Genomic DNA, 18,934 nt, shown 5'->3' on the forward strand with positions numbered 1-18,934 from the left:
ACGACTACCGCCCGGTTGCCCTAACGCCGATAGTCATGAAGTGCTTTGAGAGGCTGGTCCTCTCACACATCAAATCCAGCATCCCTGACTCACTGGACCCACATCAATTTGCATACAGGGCAAATAGATCCACAGAGGACGCCATCTCTCTGGCTCTTCACACTGTCCTGACTCACCTAGAGAGACAGGGCACGTACGTGAGGATGCTATTCATAGACTATAGCTCCGCCTTCAACACGGTCACCCCCACCAAGCTCATCATATTCCTTAGTCTGCTTCGGAGGAGGTTGACGGGCTTGGTTCTACGCGAGCAAGATATGGAGGTGGTCCTCTCGGTCTATGCCGATGACGTGCTCCTCATGGTCACTGACCCCGCTGATCTGCAGAAGATGCGCGAGTGCCAACGAGTCTTCTCGGCCGCCTCCTCTGCAAGGATCAATTGGGGGAAATGTTCTGGACTCTTGGTGGGTCCATGGACTCCCTCCCTGAGGAGATGCGGTTTTTCACGTGGAGCACCACGCACCTCCTTTACTTGGCAGTCTACCTGAGTCCCGTCGCGGAGACCTGGCTGGCGAACTGGCAGGAGCTGGAGTTGAAAGTCGTCGCCCGGCTTGGGCGCTGGTCAGGTCTCCTCAGCGTGCTTTCCTACCGGGGCAGGGTGTTGGTCATTAACCAACTCGTGGCTTCCCTGCTCTGGTACAGATTGACCACATTGGTCCCATCAGCCACTTTTGCTGGGATCATCCAGAAGAAGTTGGTGGACTTCTTCTGGGGCAACGGAAAGCACTGGGTCTCTGCAGCGGTCCTGAGTCTCCCGATTGAGGAGGGCGGGCAGTCGCTGGTGTGCATTCGCACCCAGTTGGCGGCTCTCCGCCTCAGGACTCTGCAGAGATACCTGTACTCGGAGCGTCCTCCCGGGTGGCACGTGCTGGCGACGCACTTTTTCCAACGGGGCCGCTGCCTTCAAGCAGGTACGCGGATCCCGATGGTGGGCGTCAGCCGTGCTATCCTGCTGGGAATGCCCGGCTTCTACCGGGACTTGCTGAGAGTCTGGAACCTGGTTGCTGTCGACCAGGCCCCCCCTCCGCTGACGGAGGGCAACGGCCCAGGCGTGAGAGCAGCCGGCCCTTGTCCTGCCCCGCTGGGTGTCGGAGAGGCTCAAATGTGTGGAGCACCTGCGGCTGAGCAAACCCCCGCTCAGCCGGAAGTACTCGTCGGACCGAGGCGCCGTAATCCTTCCCGGGAGCCGGTCCCACACAACATGAGTCGCATTTCCACGACACCCTTCATCTCCCTCCAAGACGCAGGGAGGCGTGTCCTGTACGGGCTCCTCCTCCACACCCTGCACTTCCTCGCCCTGGTCCACCGTCCGGACACTAAGTGGCGGTCGGTGTTACCTTCCGGTCGCGAGGTGGCCCCGCGGTGGGGGTCCCTCTACGCAGGGATTCTGCCCCTCTCCATCGGGGACCTGTGGTGGAAGGTATTGCACCGAGGAGTCCCCTGCAACCTGTTCCTCGCGCGGTTCACAGACTCGCCAGCCGCCTGCCACTTTTGCGGGTTGGAAGAGTCTGTGTACCACGTGTGCATGGAGTGTGTGAGTCTGTGTACCACGTGTACCTGGAGTGTGTGAGGTTGCAGCCCCTGTTCCAATATCTAAAGGGGCTGCTCCTTGCTTTTTGGCTGCATTTTTCACCCACCATCCTCATCTTTGGACACCCTGTGCGTAGGGGAGAGGGTAGGGCCGAAGATGTCCTTGTTGGGTTGCTCCTGGGCCAGGCCAAGCTGGCCATCCGCGACTCACGGCGCCAGGCGGAAGAGGGCTCTGCCCGAGCCAGCTGCCTGCCCCTTTTCCGGGGTTACGTCCGTGCCAGGGTGGTGTTGGAGGGGGACTACGCGCTGCCACGGGCACCCTGGGGGATTTCCGGGACCGCTGGGCACCGCGGGGGATTGGATGTATCCTGGATGGGGATTGTAATATAATTGTATAATAGTTTCAATAGGTATATTTGTTTGTATAATATTCTGGTGGTGGGTTCTGTTTTGGTTTTATTATATTGTATATATTATTTTAATATTTGAATAAATATTTTTGATTAAAAAAATTAAAAAATAAAAAATAAAATAAAAAAAAGCTCATCACCAAACTCCACCAGCTAGGCCTCAGCTCGTCATTATGTGACTGGATCCTGGACTTCCTGCTGGAACGACCACAGGCAGTGAGAATGGGCCCCCACCTGTCCTCCACTATCACCCTGAGTACCGGCACACCACAGGGCTGTGTTCTGAGCCCCATGCTCTACTCCCTCTTCACACACGACTGTGTTCCTGCATTCGACACCAACACCATTGTCAAGTTTGCAGACGACACAACGGTGATCGGGCTTATCACCAACGGGGATGAAACAAACTATAGAGCGGAGGTGCAGAACCTGGCGGACTGGTGCTCGGATAACAACCTGTCCCTAAATACCACCAAGACCAAGGAGCTGATCATCAACTTCCGTAGGTCACATAACGGGGAATATGCCCCGATCTCTATCAACGGGGACAGTGTGGAGAGAGTGTCTAGATTAAAGTTTCTGGGCACTCATATTTCGGAGGACCTAACATGGTCCAATAACACTGCTGCGCTGGTCAAGAAGGCACAACAAAGACTGTTCTACTTAAGAACACTGAAAAAGTCTGGTCTACCCCAACAGCTGCTGACGACCTTCTACAGCTGCACCATAGAGAGCATCCTAACGCATGGCATCCCTGTGTGGTACCTCAGCTGCACGGAGGCAGAAAGGAAAGCTCTACAGCGGGTAGTCCATAGAGCTCAAAGGGCCATCGGAACACAGCTACCAGACTTGGAGGGCATCTACAACACACGATGCCTCAGGAAAGCCACCAGCATCCACAAAGACTCTTCACACCCCTGCAACAGTCTGTTCGAACTCCTTACATCGGGCAGACGATACAAGGCCTTCTACGCCCGCACCTCCAGACTCAGGAACAGCTTCATCCCCAGGGCCATAGCTGCTATGAACCGGTCCTGCTGAGCCGGATGGCCACAACGCATAGATCAACTTGCACTTTACCCTGTCTAAAAACTGTTACAATTGTTTCGTTTCGTTGGGTTGCTGTTAATTACTTAAATTATTGCATCGTATGGGAGGCGCATTCCCAATCTCGTTGTACCCCTGGGTACAATGACAATAAAGATATATTGTATTGTATTGTATTGTGTAGTAATGGGGACAAAGCAAGGCAATAGGGACCTGACCATAGATGTGTAGGAAAATAACTGCAGATGCTGGTACAAATGCTGCAGTAACTCAGCAGGTCAGACAGCATCTAGGAGAGAGGGAATGGGTGACGTTTCGGGTCGAGACCCTTCTTCAGACTGATTTCAGGAGGGCGGGACAAAGAAAGGATATAGGTGGAGACAGGAAGACAGTGGGAGAATGTGTTTCTATGTAATATTGGCATCATGTTCATCACAGACATTGCAGGCCGAAGGGCTTGTTCCATGTTCCATGTTTACAACAGGAATCACATCAGTTGGGAAGATGGGCCAAGGTGGACGAATGGCAAGTGGAACTTTACTGTGACAAGAGTAAAGTCTTGCACTGTGTTATGTGAAACCAGGGTGGTCCTTGGTGTAGTTGGAGTCAATAAACACAAAATGATCTGCACAAGATCTCCACCATCACCCACGATGCATGGAGATGATATTTAGAAATGTATGCACTCAATTTCGTCAAATATACTCTGCACCTTTCTCTCACTTTAGGTATTTGAACAGCTTCTCAACAGTGTGGAGACAGAACTATATATACAACCTCATACTTGGACGGGAGCCTACAATACGGAACACTACTGATTTAATATTGATTGTCAGTCTCAGCATGGGCGTTGACAAGAAACGTTCTCGGCTATTGCAGAAACATGTAGCCAAAGCTAACAGGGATTTCAATTGTAATAATAAAACCATTCAACACAAATCAAAGGGCGCCATGCTGTCATTATGTAATTTGTTGGTTAGACTGCATCTGGACTCAGTTTTGGTTCCCTTGCACCGTGGGTGATGTGGTAACAGAATTAGAGGATAGATTTTAAAAGAGTTTTAATACCTGGGTGGGTACCCAATACACCGACAAACATGAGATTCGGCAATGAAAATCAAAAGAAATTGCGGAAAGAAAAAAAGAAGAAAATGCTGGAAAGAGGTGACAAAGAGGACCGGCGACGGCAGGATGGTAGACATTGTCTACATGGACTTCAGCAAGGTCTTTGTCGAGGCCCTGCATGGTAGACTAGTCCAGAAGTTTCAATTTAGTTTAGGCACTTCGGACCACCGAGTCCACACTGACCAGCGATCCCCACATAGTAACACTATCCTACACGTACACCAAGCCAATTAGCCTACATACCTGCACGCCTTTGGAGTGTGGGAGTGTGGGAGTGTGGGAGGAAACCGAAGATCGGTCACGGGGAGAACGTACAATCCCCGTACAGACAGCACCCGTAGTCGGGATCAAACTCGGGTCTCCGGCGCTGTAAAGCAACAACACTACCACTGTGCCACCGTGGCTGCAAATTACAGTACATGTGATAAGGGAGAGCTAACTAACTGGATATAAAACTGGCTGAGTGGAAGTAGTCAGAGGGTGGAAATGGAGGGGTGCTATTTATAGACAATAGACAATAGACAATAGGTGCAGGAGGAGGCCATTCGGCCCTTCGAGCCAGCACCGCCATTCAATGTGATCATGGCTGATCATTCTCAATCAGTACCCCGTTCCTGCCTTCTCCCCATACCCCCTGACTCCGCTATCCTTAAGAGCTCTATCTAGCTCTCTCTTGAATGCATTCAGAGAATTGGCCTCCATTGCCTTCTGAGGCAGAGAATTCCACAGATGCACAACTCTCTGTCTGAAAAAGTTTTTCCTCATCTCAGTTCTAAATGGCCTACCCCTTATTCTTAAACTGTGGCCCCTTGTTCTGGACTCCCCCAACATTGGGAACATGTTTCCTGCCCCTAACGTGTCCAACCCCTTAATAATCTTCAGTCTGAAGAAGGGTCTCGACCCGAAACGTCACCCATTCCTTCTCTCCCGAGATGCTGCCTGACCTGCTGAGTTACTCCAGCATTTTGTGAATAAATCCCTTAATAATCTTATACGTTTCGATAAGATCTCCTCTCATCCTTCTGAATTCCAGTGTATACAAGCCTAGTCGCTCCAGTCTTTCAATGTTGTTATGGTACCTGTCTCAACTACCTCCTCAGGCAGCCCGTTCCATATTCCCACCACCCTCTTGTGCAAAAAAAAAGCCCCTCAGCTTCCTATTAAGTCTTTTCCCTTCCACTTTAAACCAGTATCCTCTGCTTCTTGATTCTCCTACTCTGGGCGAAAGACTCTGTTCAGCTGTGCTATCTATTCTCCTCATGATCTTATACACCTCTATAAAATTACAATTTTACCGAAGCCAATTAACCTACAAACCTGCACGTCTTTGGAGTGTGGGAGGAAACCGAAGCTCCTGGAGAAAACCCACACAGTCACAGGGAGAATGTACAAACTCTGTCAGGATCGAACCCTGGTCTCTGGCCCTGTAACGCAGCAACTCTACCGCTGTGCCACTGTGCCTTCCTGCTGAGAAGTTAATTCAGGGATGTCGTTTTGAGATAAAAGATTTGCCATCTTCTTATTGAATGACAGACAGAGAAGGCAAGAAGGGCTGAATGCATAATCCCTGCTTCCTATGTTTAGCCAGGTCATCAGCTGGATTTCACAAACTATTATTTAACCTGAATCATGTGCCAATTGCATTCTGCATGAAATATGCTCGGGGTCTGGGCCTAATTAAACACAAAGGAGTCCTATAAAATGTTCTGTTACAATTGTTACATGAAAATTGGGATGTTTGGCATCTTTCAGAGGAGGATTGTATATTCATTAAAAAAAAACAAAATTGATAAAGACTATAAAATCCTCTATTCCAATCAAAACAGATGATATCATTGTCGAAAACATGCCTGTTAAGTGGTAACGCTTGGAATAATTCGGTTTATTTAAGGTGAGAGTGGCAAAGTTTAAAGGCGATATGTGGGGCAAGTTTTCTACAGAGTGGAGGGTGTCTGGAACTTGCTGCCAGGGGTGGTGGTGAGGCAGATACAAAAGTGGCATTTAAGAGGCTTTTGCTGAGACACATGGATATGCAGGGAGTAGAGTTATATGGATTACTAGACCAAGTTGGGCCCAAACCTGCATTGGTGCAGCACCCTCTCCTCCCCACCTCCCCCTCCCCTTCCCCTCCCCCTTCCCACCTCCCCCTCCCCTCCTCCCTCCCACCTCCCCCTCCCCTCTCCCTCTCCCCACTCCCCCTCCCCTCTCCCCATCCCCTCCCCCTCCCACCTCCCCCTCCCCTCTCCCCATCCCCTCCCACCTCCCCTCTCCCCCTCCCACCTCCCCTCTCCCCATCCCCTGCCCCCTTCCCTTCCCCCTCCCCTTCCCCCTCCCCTTCTCCCCTTCCCCTCCTCCCCGTCCCCCTCCCTCCTCCCCTCCCCTCCCCCTCCCTCCTCCTCCCCTCCCCCTCCCCTTCTCTCCCCTTCCCCTCCCCCCTTCCCCTCCCCCTTCCCCTTCCCCTCCCCCAACTCCATCCCCCTCAACCCCCCTTATCCTCCCTCCTCCGCCCTCCCTCCCTACCCCCTCCACCCACCCCCCCCCCCTCCGTCCCTCCCCCTTCCCTCCCTAGGAGATAGATTTAAACTTTAAAATGTGAATAACTTTTAAAATATAACACCGATTTCAAAGAAACTTCTTCCATTAGTACCAAAGGGACAACGATAAGGTGGGCCTAAAATTGTCTCGCTGTCACGTACCGTTTTGGCTGTAGTTCAGGAACAAACAAACAAACAAACGAGAGTTTTAGTAGATAGATGTGCAGGCAGATAAGAGTTGGTCTTGGAATTATATTCACCATGGTCATGGTCTTGATAATGGCAGAGTTGCTCGTGAGACACTCTCTTCTGAATTTTATGATTGCTTAGTAAAGTAGATTTTTAAGAACTTTAAGAATTAAAATGCTTACAACTCTATTTAGATTGTAGGTTAATTATTTCAAAACGGCTAACTTTTATATAATTGCATTCATTTTTCCACAGCTTCTCATTAAAGCCTACATTGTCCCTGCTGAGAATTGGAATGTTCTAATCTACAGTTCCTTACTTAACCATCATTTCTGTTATCCAGTGTTTCAGTTGAGTTGACAGGGATACAAAAACATTTCGTAAATAGAAATTGTAAAAACGTTAACTCTTTCACAACCAGAATATTTCCAGCATGGAAGTAGAGGTGACTTTACCCCATTATCTTACAGGACCTTCATTTAATTCAGGCATCATTTAATTGAGTTGATCACCTACTAGAATAATTTTTGATTATACCAAGCGTTGTCACACTGCCAACAGTATTTCTGGTGTATGATCCCCAGATTCCTAATATCATTCTTAAATGCTGTGCAATCCCAGCGAATTCCTACTATCAAATAGAACACTCGGAGGTTGGAGTTTAAAAAATGGCGCACGGTGGCGCAGCGGTAGAGTTGCTGCTTTACAGCGCCAGAGACCTGGGTTCGATCCTGACTACGGGTGCTGTCCGTACGGAGTTTGTACGTTCTCCCCATGACCTGATGGATTTTCTCCAGGATTTATGGTTTCTTCCCACACTCCAAAGATGTACAGGATTGCAGCTTAATTGGCTTCTGCAAATTACAAATTGTCCCTGATGTGTAGTGGGCGAAAAGGTCCGTTTCTATGCTGTATCTTTAACATCTAAAGTAAAGTCTATTCCTATCCACCTACCTGTCCAATTGGCTTGGTATAAGTGTAAATTGTCCCTCGTGTGTGTAGGATAGTGTAAGCGTGCGGGGATCGCTGGTCGGCGCGGACTCGGTGGGCCAAAATGCCTGTTTCCGGACTGCATCTCTAAACTAAATTAACTAAACTAAACTAAACTAAACACCAAAGCTTTTCACTGTACCTCTGTACACATACACGTGACCAGAAACTAAACAAACTAATATGGCACAGAACAGCACAGAAACTCTTAATTCTCAGTGGGGGGTATATAGACTTTAGAGAGAAGTTGTGGGAAAATGGATACAATTACACAAAAGTTAGCAGTTTTGAAATAATTAACTTACAATCTAAATATTTAAATGACTTATAAGCATTTTAAGTTGCTACATTTGTTAAATATCTACTTTACTGGGCGATCATAAAATTCAGGTGAGTGCCCTTGTGACCAACTCTCTGCCTTTATCAAGACCATGATACAGAAGTTATTGACCCCTGACGTCAGCTTGTAAACCATTAACACAGTGTATAGTATTATTCACTGCTTTAAGTGACTTGGTGGCTGCTGTGGTGTGTTGCTGAGCAATGCCACAAGAGTGTATGGTGGCATTGGTAATGGTATGGACAGAATGCACTAGTTAAAATGACTAAACTAGCTGGTTCTCAACCATTGATTGAGAAGAGTGAGTTTAAAATCCACCCTAACAGCTAGGAAATTTAGTTCAGTTTAGAGGCACAGCGCAGAAACAGGCCCATTGGCCCACCGAGTCCGCACCGACCAGCGATCCCCGCACACTAACAAAAGCCTTCGCACTACAGTAACTTATTAACTTTATTTATATGCTGTAACTGTAATTCTTTTTTGTGCACAATCCGCAGGCATTGCCACTTTCATTTCACTGCACATCGTGTATGTGTATGTGACAAATAAATTTGACTTGACTTGACTTGACACTAGGGACTATTTACACTTATACCAAGTATACAAACCCAAGTCAATTAACCCACAAACCTGTACGTCTTTGGAGTGTGGGAGGAAACCCGGAGATCTCGGAGAAAACCCACGCGGTCACGGGGACAATAGACAATAGACAATAGACAATAGACAATAGACAATAGACAATAGACAATAGACAATAGGTGCAGGAGGAGGCCATTCAGCCCTTCGAGCCAGCACCGCCATTCAATGCGATCATGGCTGATCACTCTCAATCAGTACCCCGTTCCTGCCTTCTCCCCATACCCCCTCACTCCGCTATCCTTAAGAGCTCTATCCAGCTCTCTCTTGAAAGCATCCAACGAACTGGCCTCCACTGCCTTCTGAGGCAGAGAATTCCACACCTTCAACACTCTCTGACTGAAAAAGTTCTTCCTCATCTCCGTTCTAAATGGCCTACCCCTTATTCTTAAACTGTGGCCCCTTGTTCTGGACTCCCCCAACATTGGGAACATGTTTCCTGCCTCTAATGTGTCCAATCCCCTAATTATCTTATATGTTTCAATAAGATCCCCCCTCATCCTTCTAAATTCCAGTGTATACAAGCCCAATCGCTCCAGCCTTTCAACATACGACAGTCCCGCCATTCCGGGAATTAACCGGGAGAACGTACAAACTCCATGCAGACAGCGCCTGTTGTCGGGATCGAACCTGGGAATCTCTGGGCTGCAAGCGCTGTAAGGCAGCAACTCTACCGCTGCGCCACCGTGCCGGCCATTTAATTCAATTTAGTTATATGGAGTACTGTGTGCAGTTTTGGTCACCCCATTACATAGAAAATAGGTGCTATAGGAGGCCATTCGGCCCCGTTGTGCCAGCACCGCAGGCTTGAAGGATATGGAGCCTTTGGAAGGGCTGCAGAAAAGGTTTACCAAAATGCTGCTGGACTAGGGAATAGTAGCTGCAAGGAGAAGTTTGTCAAACTAGGATTGTTTTCTCTGCAATGCCGGAGGTGTAGGGGAGACCTGGTAGTATAAAATTATGAGGGACTTAGATAGGTTAGACATTCAGACATCCGCCCAGCGGGGGCTTCAATGTCGGGAGCCCCGACCGCCCCGACGTGGCAACTTCAACAGCCTGACCACGGGAGAAGACGGCAGGGGAAGAGAAAAGACATTCTGGCCTTCCATCACAGTGAGGAGGTGACTGGAGGAGACTCACTGTGATGGATGTTTATTTTGTTTGGTGTTGGTTTATGATTGTATGTGTTATTGCATATTTCTATTGCTTATTTTTATTGGTCTTATTGTTGGACTGTGGGTAATCTTTCATTTCACTGCACATCTGTGTGTATGTGACAAATAAATTGACTATTGATTATTGACTATTCTCTGGGTGGAAATATCAAAGACTCGAGGGCATAGCTCCAAGGTGGAAGGACCAATGTTTAAAAGAGATGTTTAAGGCAATTATTTTACATGGAGGATGGTGGGTGCCTGGAATGCGCTGACAGGAGCTCTGGTGGAGGCAATGTTATTCAAGAATCTTTTAGACAGGCACATGGATATGCGGGGAATGGAGGGAGATGCATCATGTGCAGGCGGAGGAGATTAGTTGAACTTGGCATCATGTTCAGCACAGACATTGAGCGCTGAATGTCCTGTTCCTGTTCTGTATGTTTTATGTTCCATATTATCTGTGGATGGCTTAGCCAGGCCGAGCGTCTGGTTGCTTAACCCCTGAGCTGCCTCCAACCCATTGTGAGATTTTCAGAGGAATATAGCAGATGGAAATGCTAGGGAGTCTGTTGATGAGTCATTTGTTGCAGAATGTTTGGTCTGTGTATGTTTTTTGTAGCCACTGTATTTATGTGGCTAAGTCTGGTCACCAGTAAAACCACAAACATGTTGATGGAGGGGAATTCAGGGATGGTAAGGCTTTTGAATGTCCATGGGAGGTGGATAAGCTTCCCGTTGTTGGAGATGGCCATTATCTGTCACTTAAGTGCCTTGCTACAAGAGGCACATACTGCTTCATCAGCGGATGAGTTGTAAATGAAACTGTGTATATTGCGCAATTAGCACTGAACATGCCCACTTTTAATCTGATGATGGAAGGAAGGACTTTCGTGTAGCAACTGAACATGGTTAGGCCAAGGAGACTGCCAATAGGAATTCTGAAGTGATTTGCCTCCATCAACCACAACCATTGTAGTTTTTATGGGGGGGGGGGGTGGGATAGCAACCTTCCCATTCCCATTAACCTGACATCTATGGGCTCCCAGTTCCCTCACTTGATGGGACACTGCCTTGATGTCAAGGGCCTCCCTTTGGGAATTCAGCTCCTTGGCACAAGTATGTACCACGCTGCAAGGATACCAAACGCCAAGTGTTGGAGTAGCTCAGTGGGTCAGGCAGCATCTCTGGAGAAAAAAGGATAGGTGATGTTTCGGATCGGGACCCTTCTTCAGACTGGGTGACGTTTCGGGTCGGGACCCTTCTTCAGACTGGGTGACGTTTCGGGTCGGGACTCTTCTTCAGACAGGGTGATGTTTTAGGTCGAGGCCCTTCTTCAGACTGGGTGATGTTTTGGGTCGAGGCCCTTCTTAAGACAAATGATAAGCAAGTTATTGAATGGGTACTTTTCGCCTTGGATTTGACTCATTTTCCTTCACTAAGAGGTAGACTGTTGGAGTGCGAATTGTTTAGTTGAGTTTAGTTTATTGTCATACGTACTGAGGTGCAGTGAAAAGCCTTTGTTGCGTGCCAACCAGTCAGCAGAAAGACAATTGAACCATTCACAGTGTACAGATACATGATAAAGGGAATAACATGAATAACGTTTTGTGATATATTCTGCTTTTTGTGGGCAGGACTTATCTGGGCGACTTTCTATGTTGTCAGGTAGAAGAGACTTGTGTACTGGAGCAGCTTAGCTGGAACTGCAACAAGTTCCAGATCACAAGTCTTCTACATTGCTATCAGCATGTTGTCAGGTCATTATTGCCCTTGTTGTCTCCAGTTCACTCGGGCATTTCTTGATCTGATTGTTTTTATAGTTTAGTTTAGAGATACAGCACGGTAACAGACCCTTTGGCCCACCAAGTCTACGCCAACCAGCGATCCCCCACACTGTAACACTATCCTACACACACTGTGGACAATGTACACTTTTACCAACCCAGTGAACCTTGAAACCTGCGCTTCTTTGGAGTGTGGGAGGAAATCGAAAACCTCAGGGAGAATCAACGCGGTCACGGGGAGAACGTACCCACACTCCGTACAGACAGCACCCGTAGTCGGGATCAAACCCGGGTCTCCAGCAGTGCAAGCGCTGTAAGGCAGCAACTCTACCACTGTGCCACCATGTTGCCGTTGTTGATGCATTAAATTGGCTGTACATTTGCTTCTGTGATGGCAGAGGTTTGAGGAAGACACTCCAAACCACTTTGCTACTACAGTCTAAAATGGGAATGGTAAACAGGAGCCAGATTTATCCATGTGTGGATTAGGAGGTTTTGTAACTAGGAATAAGCAGGTGTGTTTACTGCAAGTGTTTTCCAGCAAGAAGGGAAGGGGTCTTTTTTTTCCAGATTAAGAAAACTGTCCTGACCAAATGTTCCATTTCCTTCAATGTCTGTGGGAACTTCAGTTATGATTTCAGGTGACAAATACTCAACTCTTGCTGCCAGGAATTCTAAGTAAATGTGTCACACTGTCTACTGGAAAATAGTTTGGATAGAAGCCCATTTTTTGTACTAGTTTCTCAGCTCTACACCACTTGGCTGTTTATTTATAGCTTCTCATCTTCTTGTGGGAATAGAGTCATAGAGTCATACAGCGTGGAAACAGGCCCTTCGGCCCAACTTACCCACACCGATCAACATGTCCCATCTACACTTGTCCCATATGCCTCTAAACCTGTCCTATCTATGTAGCTATGCAGTCTGAAGAAGGGTCTCGACCCGCAACATCACCCATTCCTTCTCTCCCGAGATGCTGCCTGACCTGCTGAGTTACTCCAGCATTTTTTTGAATAAATACCTTCGATTTGTACCAGCATCTGCAGTTATCTTCTTATACTATCTATGTAGCTGTCTAATTGTTTCTAGAACATTGTGATAGTCCTTGCCTCAACTACCTCCTCTGGCAGCTCGTTCCATACTACCTCCTCTGGCAGCTCGTTCCATACACCCACCACGGAACGCAGAAAGGGGAGGGGATGGGAAGATGTGGCCAGTGGTGGGATCCCGTTGTAGGTGACGGAAATGTTGACGGATGATTTGTTGGATACGCTGGCTGATTGGATGGAAGGTGAGAACGAGGGGATTCTGTCCTTGTTACGAATGGGGGGAGGGGGAGCAAGAGTATCTCTTTCCCCTGACTCTCGGTCTGAAGAAGGGTTTCGACCTGAAACATCAGCTATTCCTTTCCTCCAGAGATGCCGTCTGTTCCGCTGAGTTACTCCAGCTTTTTATGTCTTTCTTCAGCTTACTAGGAAATCATGTTGAGGTGGGAAACAAGTCACCCAGGGAAATTTTAGTTTAGTTTAGTTTAGTTCAGAGATACAGCGTGAAAACAGGCCATTCGGCCCACCCAGTCCGCATTGACCAGCGATCCCCGCACATTAACACAATCCTTCACACACGAGGGACAATTTACATTTATACCAAAGCCAATTAACCTACAAACCTGTACGTCTTTGGTATGGGGAGAAGGCAGGAACGGGGTACTGATTGAGAATGATCAGCCATGATCACATTGAATGGCGGTGCTGGCTCGAAGGGCCGAATGGCCTCCTCCTGCACCGATTGTCTGTTGTCTATTGTCTATTGTCTTTGCAGTGTGCTAGGAAACCGAGATCTTGGAGAAGACCTACGCAGATCATGGGGAGAACGTACAAACTCCGTACAGGCAGCACCTGTGGTCAGGATCGAACCCGGGTCTCTGGCGCTGTGAGGCAACAACTCTACCGCTGTGCCACCATGCCGCCACCAAGATGATCCTTGCATCAATAATTGGTCATCATTGTTCCACTCCAGGCAAAGTCAATTTCCAACCACATAGAAAAAAACCCACTGCATGGGTAATGATTTACTGGAATTTTAAAAGGTTTATATTATTTGTTTGGAAGTCAATAGATTTTCAGTCACATAAAGTTAACGAATCATTAATGCTATTTAATAGCATCTTACAAATCATGAAGTAATACAGGTTGTTTTTTTTAATTATTTATAGATTATGAAACAACCCCCTGGTCACAACCTTCTATAGCTTGTGTTTACACTAAGGTCTGTTAAGCACTCTGTTATGCTGAACATTTATTAGCATTTATACAGCCCTTTTACATGTAAAACTAATACCCTCTAATAAACTCAATATCTTGTCAATGTGAAGGCAAACATTTGAACTTTATTCAAGGGGAAACATTGGTGATTTATGTTTATATTATTAGATAGTTGGTTACAATGCTCAGTCAGATACAGCTGGCTTGCAGATGTATCCTGGATCCTGCATTCTAAGAATAATATCTGCAGCAAGATAGGACAATCCGATTAAGCAATTACGTCTACAGTGAAGTTAATAGTTTATTGAATAATTATGAAGTTACTGCAAAGGAGATTAGTTACATTGACACATGGCGTGGATCCGTGCCTTAAAAGCAAATATTGATTGGGTGTAAAGAAGCGGGGGGGGGGGGGGGGTTAAGGAAGATAAACAACAATTTTGAATGCATGCAATTATCAATGTCTTCTCTCCTGGTTACGGCCCAATAACTGACTCCCTGCCCACATTCCCTAAAGATTAATGGTTAATGGAAACATTACACAATTACCAAAGAAACCATTACTCACAATGCTCGATCTTTACCTTTTCCTCTTCATGGTACGTACAATACAATACAGTACAATATAACTTTATTGTCATTGTACAGGGGTACCACGAGATTGGGAATGCGCCTCCCATACGATGCAATAATTTAATTAGCTAGTCAGTATTAATTTAAACAACCCAATGAAACAAATTGCAACAGCTTTAAAACAGAATAAAGTGCAAGTAGATCTGTGCCGGATCACTGTACGATGTGACCATCCGGCTCAGCAGGACCGGTTCATAGCAGCTATGGCCCTGGGGATGAAGCTGTTCCTGAGTCTGGAGGTGCGGGCGTAGAAGGCCTTGTATCGTCTGCCCGATGATAGAAGTTCGAACAGACTGTTGCAGGGGTGTGAAGAGTCTTTGTGGATGCTGGTGGCTTTTCTGAGGCATCGTGTGTCGTAGATGCCCTCCAATGCTGGTAGCTGTGTTCCGATGGTCCTCTGAGCTCTATGGACTACTCGCTAGAGAGGAAAAGGTACATGGATAGGAAGGGTTTAGAGGGATCTGCGCCTAACACAGGGGAAAGTGGACTAGCTTAGATTGGCCATCTTAGTCAGCAGGGACGTTGAGCCAAATGGCTAATTTCCGTGCTGTGTGACTCTATGACTCTATCTGGGGCAATGTTTTGTGAGGGACTGCTAGAGTGACCGATTTTGCCAAACCCCAAAGCCAGAATTTGGAAGCAGAAAAATACTTGTACTTAAATGGCTTCACGGCCACTGATATACCTTTGCAATGTGGTGGTCACTCTTATTTGGTTGGCAAACCGAGCAAGACGTTTGTACACAAGGTTTCCATTTGTGAGCGAGTTCACCAGTCCATGGTTGCTTGTGTTGTTTAAGCACATTAGTGCAGGCAGAGGGATGACCTTGTTCTACAAATTTATACACTAAATGCATTAATAATCGTAGCATGGCATGAAATTTGGAAACCAAACGCACTTTATTTTACAGCTGCTTCCTTGCAATTACAGTGGAAAAACGGACACTTCAATAGTTGAATGTTTCTTTATTGTCATGTACGCACTGCACAGTGAAATTCTTTCGGCAATGCTCACACATACCCGAGTCGCCATATTTTGGTACCATTTCGTTTTTAGTTTCAGAGATACAGCGCCGAAACAGGCCTTTCGGCCCGCCAGGTCCACGCCGACCTGCGACCTCCATTACACCTGCGCACACTGCACACTAGGGACAATTTACAATCTTTACCAAAGTCAATAAACCTACCAAACTCGTACGTCTTTGGAATGTGAGAGGAAACCAGAGCACCTGGGGAAAACCTACATGGTCACGGGGAGAATGTACAAACTCCCTACAGACAGCACCGGTATTCAGGATTGAGCTGGGGTCTCTGGCGCTGTAAGGCAGCAACTCTCCATTGAACCGCCGTACCGCTCCTGTTCTGGCACATTATTTGGCCAGGGATGCTTCGTGACAAATCTATCTCTGATTTACTTTCCCCCAGTAATACACTTTATTCACAATGTATAAGGTAACTCTAATCGTTATTTATTTCATTCACTCAATGAAGCAATTCAATACATTCCCTTACAATATACACATGTGGCTCTTTTTGTTTGTCCTTGACCATTGCTTCAGCGCAACATTTGAAGGGCCATAACACAGGGCCCAGCCATTGGCAACAGGACACTAAGCTGTGGCATCACCCCACAGAACCTCTGACCTCGGTCAACTGACCTCGGTCAGGCGAACGACAACAAACAGAGACAGCAGAAGCAGAAGCAGAAATAGCAGAAATAACAACGAACAAACAACAACAACAACAACAACAGCTTGCAGCCCAAATGCAACCTCAGTCACTACAGCTTGGCGCCAACCCGGAGCATGCGCCCTTCTTAGGGCGGGCACCTACGGATGTCGAACCGGGTGGCATCACCCTGCTGCAGCTGAATGCGGAAGGCCTCACCAAGGGGAAGACCACCATCATTGAACATCTGCTACAGACCCACAAAGTCACTGCAATCCTGCTCCAAGAGACTCACAAAGTGACAGCTCCAATCTGAAGATCCCTGGTTATACCCTGGCTGCCTACACCGAGAGCAACTCCCACGGGATTGCCACTCTTGTCTACAGTGCCTGGAGGGCGTTACATAACTTCTGCTGCCTCAAACGCAAGAAGAAGAAGACAGAACCTCAGCCCTGGCTACGCCAAGCTTCAAGCACAAACTCCTACATGTCAATCTTCAGCACTCGCTTATCGACATCTCCTCGCATGGGAAGACCCAGGGCCGTCTTAATGCATGGGCCTGATGGGCACTTGCCCGGGGGCCCACGAGCATAGGGACCCCATGCTGATCTGTGTATGTTATGTGACTTGCAATAAATAAATACTACTTTAAAAATGTAGGTTCAATAAGTGCTTTTTTCGCAACATTTTCGGTCACTAAGTGCTTCTCACAGCGATCTGTAAGTGCTTTTTGCAACAATGTAGCACCCTAAGTTCATCGCTAAGTGCTTTTCGGTAAGTGCTTTTCGCCGGCACGACAGGGGGGGGGCTGGTAGGGAAAGGGGGGTGGGGGAGAGTAACGGTAGGGGCCCCAGTACACTGCTTTGCCCGGGGGCCCATAATGCTGTAAAAACGGCCCTGGGAAGACCAATAAGTTTTGGGTGCACCAAACTGTGTCTTTCTCCCAGTTCTCCCGGCAGCGGTCAATGTTTCTCTCAGTGTGTGTTCCTGGGAACTGTCCATAATGCACCGAGCCAGTGGTTAAGCAGCTGTGCAGGATGAACCTTGACCACTGCAACCCTTACGGTTTTTCTTGGCAAAGGCACAGTCCACACAAGGAGGTGGACGATCATCTCATTTGCTCTGTCGGCATCTCAAGGCCAGCATGTGGTGGGACTGAGACCCTTGTGGTACATGTTGTTCTGACAGGCAGGGTCATTCACGCCGCCTGCCTTGTTGTTCGCTGGAGAGTTCTGGTGAACAGGCATTCTGCCAAATGGCTTTGACAGTCAGCTCGGCAGATCATTTCATAGGATCCCTCAGTCTCCTTCACCCACACAGGGCCTCCAGGACATTCTGTGCAGGCCACTGCCGCGATTGACTTGTGGTCAAATGCGTTCTTGCACAGAAACCTTTCTTTGAGGGACAAATAGCACAACACAGGCCAACTGAAAGGAACATTCTCAGCAACAATGTGAGCCGGGACCATTCTCCGCAACACCGAAGACAGATAGAGCCTCAGAACATAAAGACATTTAATGTAGGAAGGAACTGCAGACGCTGGTTTACACTAAAGATAGACACAAAGTGCTGGAGTGACTCAGCGGTCAGGCGGCATCTCTGGGGAAAGAGAATAGGTGATGTTTCAGGTCGAAACCCTTCCTCAGACTGGGAGTCAGTGGGGAGGGAAACTAGAGGCATGAAAAGATTCAGAACAAATCAGAGCCGGCACCGAATGCCAAGGAATGGTGGAGCCTACAATGGTCCATTGTTGTCTGTGGATGTGAACAGTGGAACTGGCAGGACGACTAGGGTGGGGGAGGGGCAGAGGGAGAGGGAATGCAGGGGTTACTTGAAATTAGAGAAAGCAATAGTCATACCACTGGGTTGTAAGCTGCTCAAGTGAAATATGAGGTGCTGTTCCTCCAATTTGTGTGTGGCATCTCTCTGACAGTGGAAGAGGCCCAGGACAGAAAGGTCAGTATGGGAATGGGAAGGGGAGCTAAAATGTTTGGCTACCGGGAGATATGGACACCTGGACTTCCTGTGCAGTTTGATGCAGCCACATACAAAGACAGCGATCAGGATGAGCGCAACAATGCTTACAATATCCCTCCTTTGCTCTGGAGACTTGCACATCATACCCTTGTGAATTTGTGGAATTCTCTGCCACAGAGGCCAATTCACTGGATGGTCTGGTCTGGATATCCGCAGTTGCAAACAGGGTTATCTGTCACCCCCCACTTGTGCAGGTGATGGGCTGTTGTTGCATGGAGGGTGCGGATCCTGTTCAGGGTTCGCCATTGCTTGCGATGGAGGTGAAATCCCGGTGGTTTCACTGTGGGGTCTGTGATGACCTCTCCGTTGTTGGTGTTGGCATCTTTCTAGGCTCTGCGCCACTCAGTCTTGGGGTCAAAGTCTTCCGGGGATTTGGCTGAAGACCAGAAGGGTATTTAAGGAAATTAAATACAGAAGAGCTGCCGGAAGACTGGAGGGTAGCAAATGTTGTGACTTTATTCAAGAAGAGCTGTAGGGAAAATGCTGGGAACTATAGGCCAGTGTGCTTAACATCTGTTGTTGGAAAGTTAC

Source organism: Rhinoraja longicauda, chromosome 1 (assembly GCF_053455715.1).
Source record: "Rhinoraja longicauda isolate Sanriku21f chromosome 1, sRhiLon1.1, whole genome shotgun sequence".
NCBI classification, from domain to species: domain Eukaryota; kingdom Metazoa; phylum Chordata; class Chondrichthyes; order Rajiformes; family Arhynchobatidae; genus Rhinoraja; species Rhinoraja longicauda.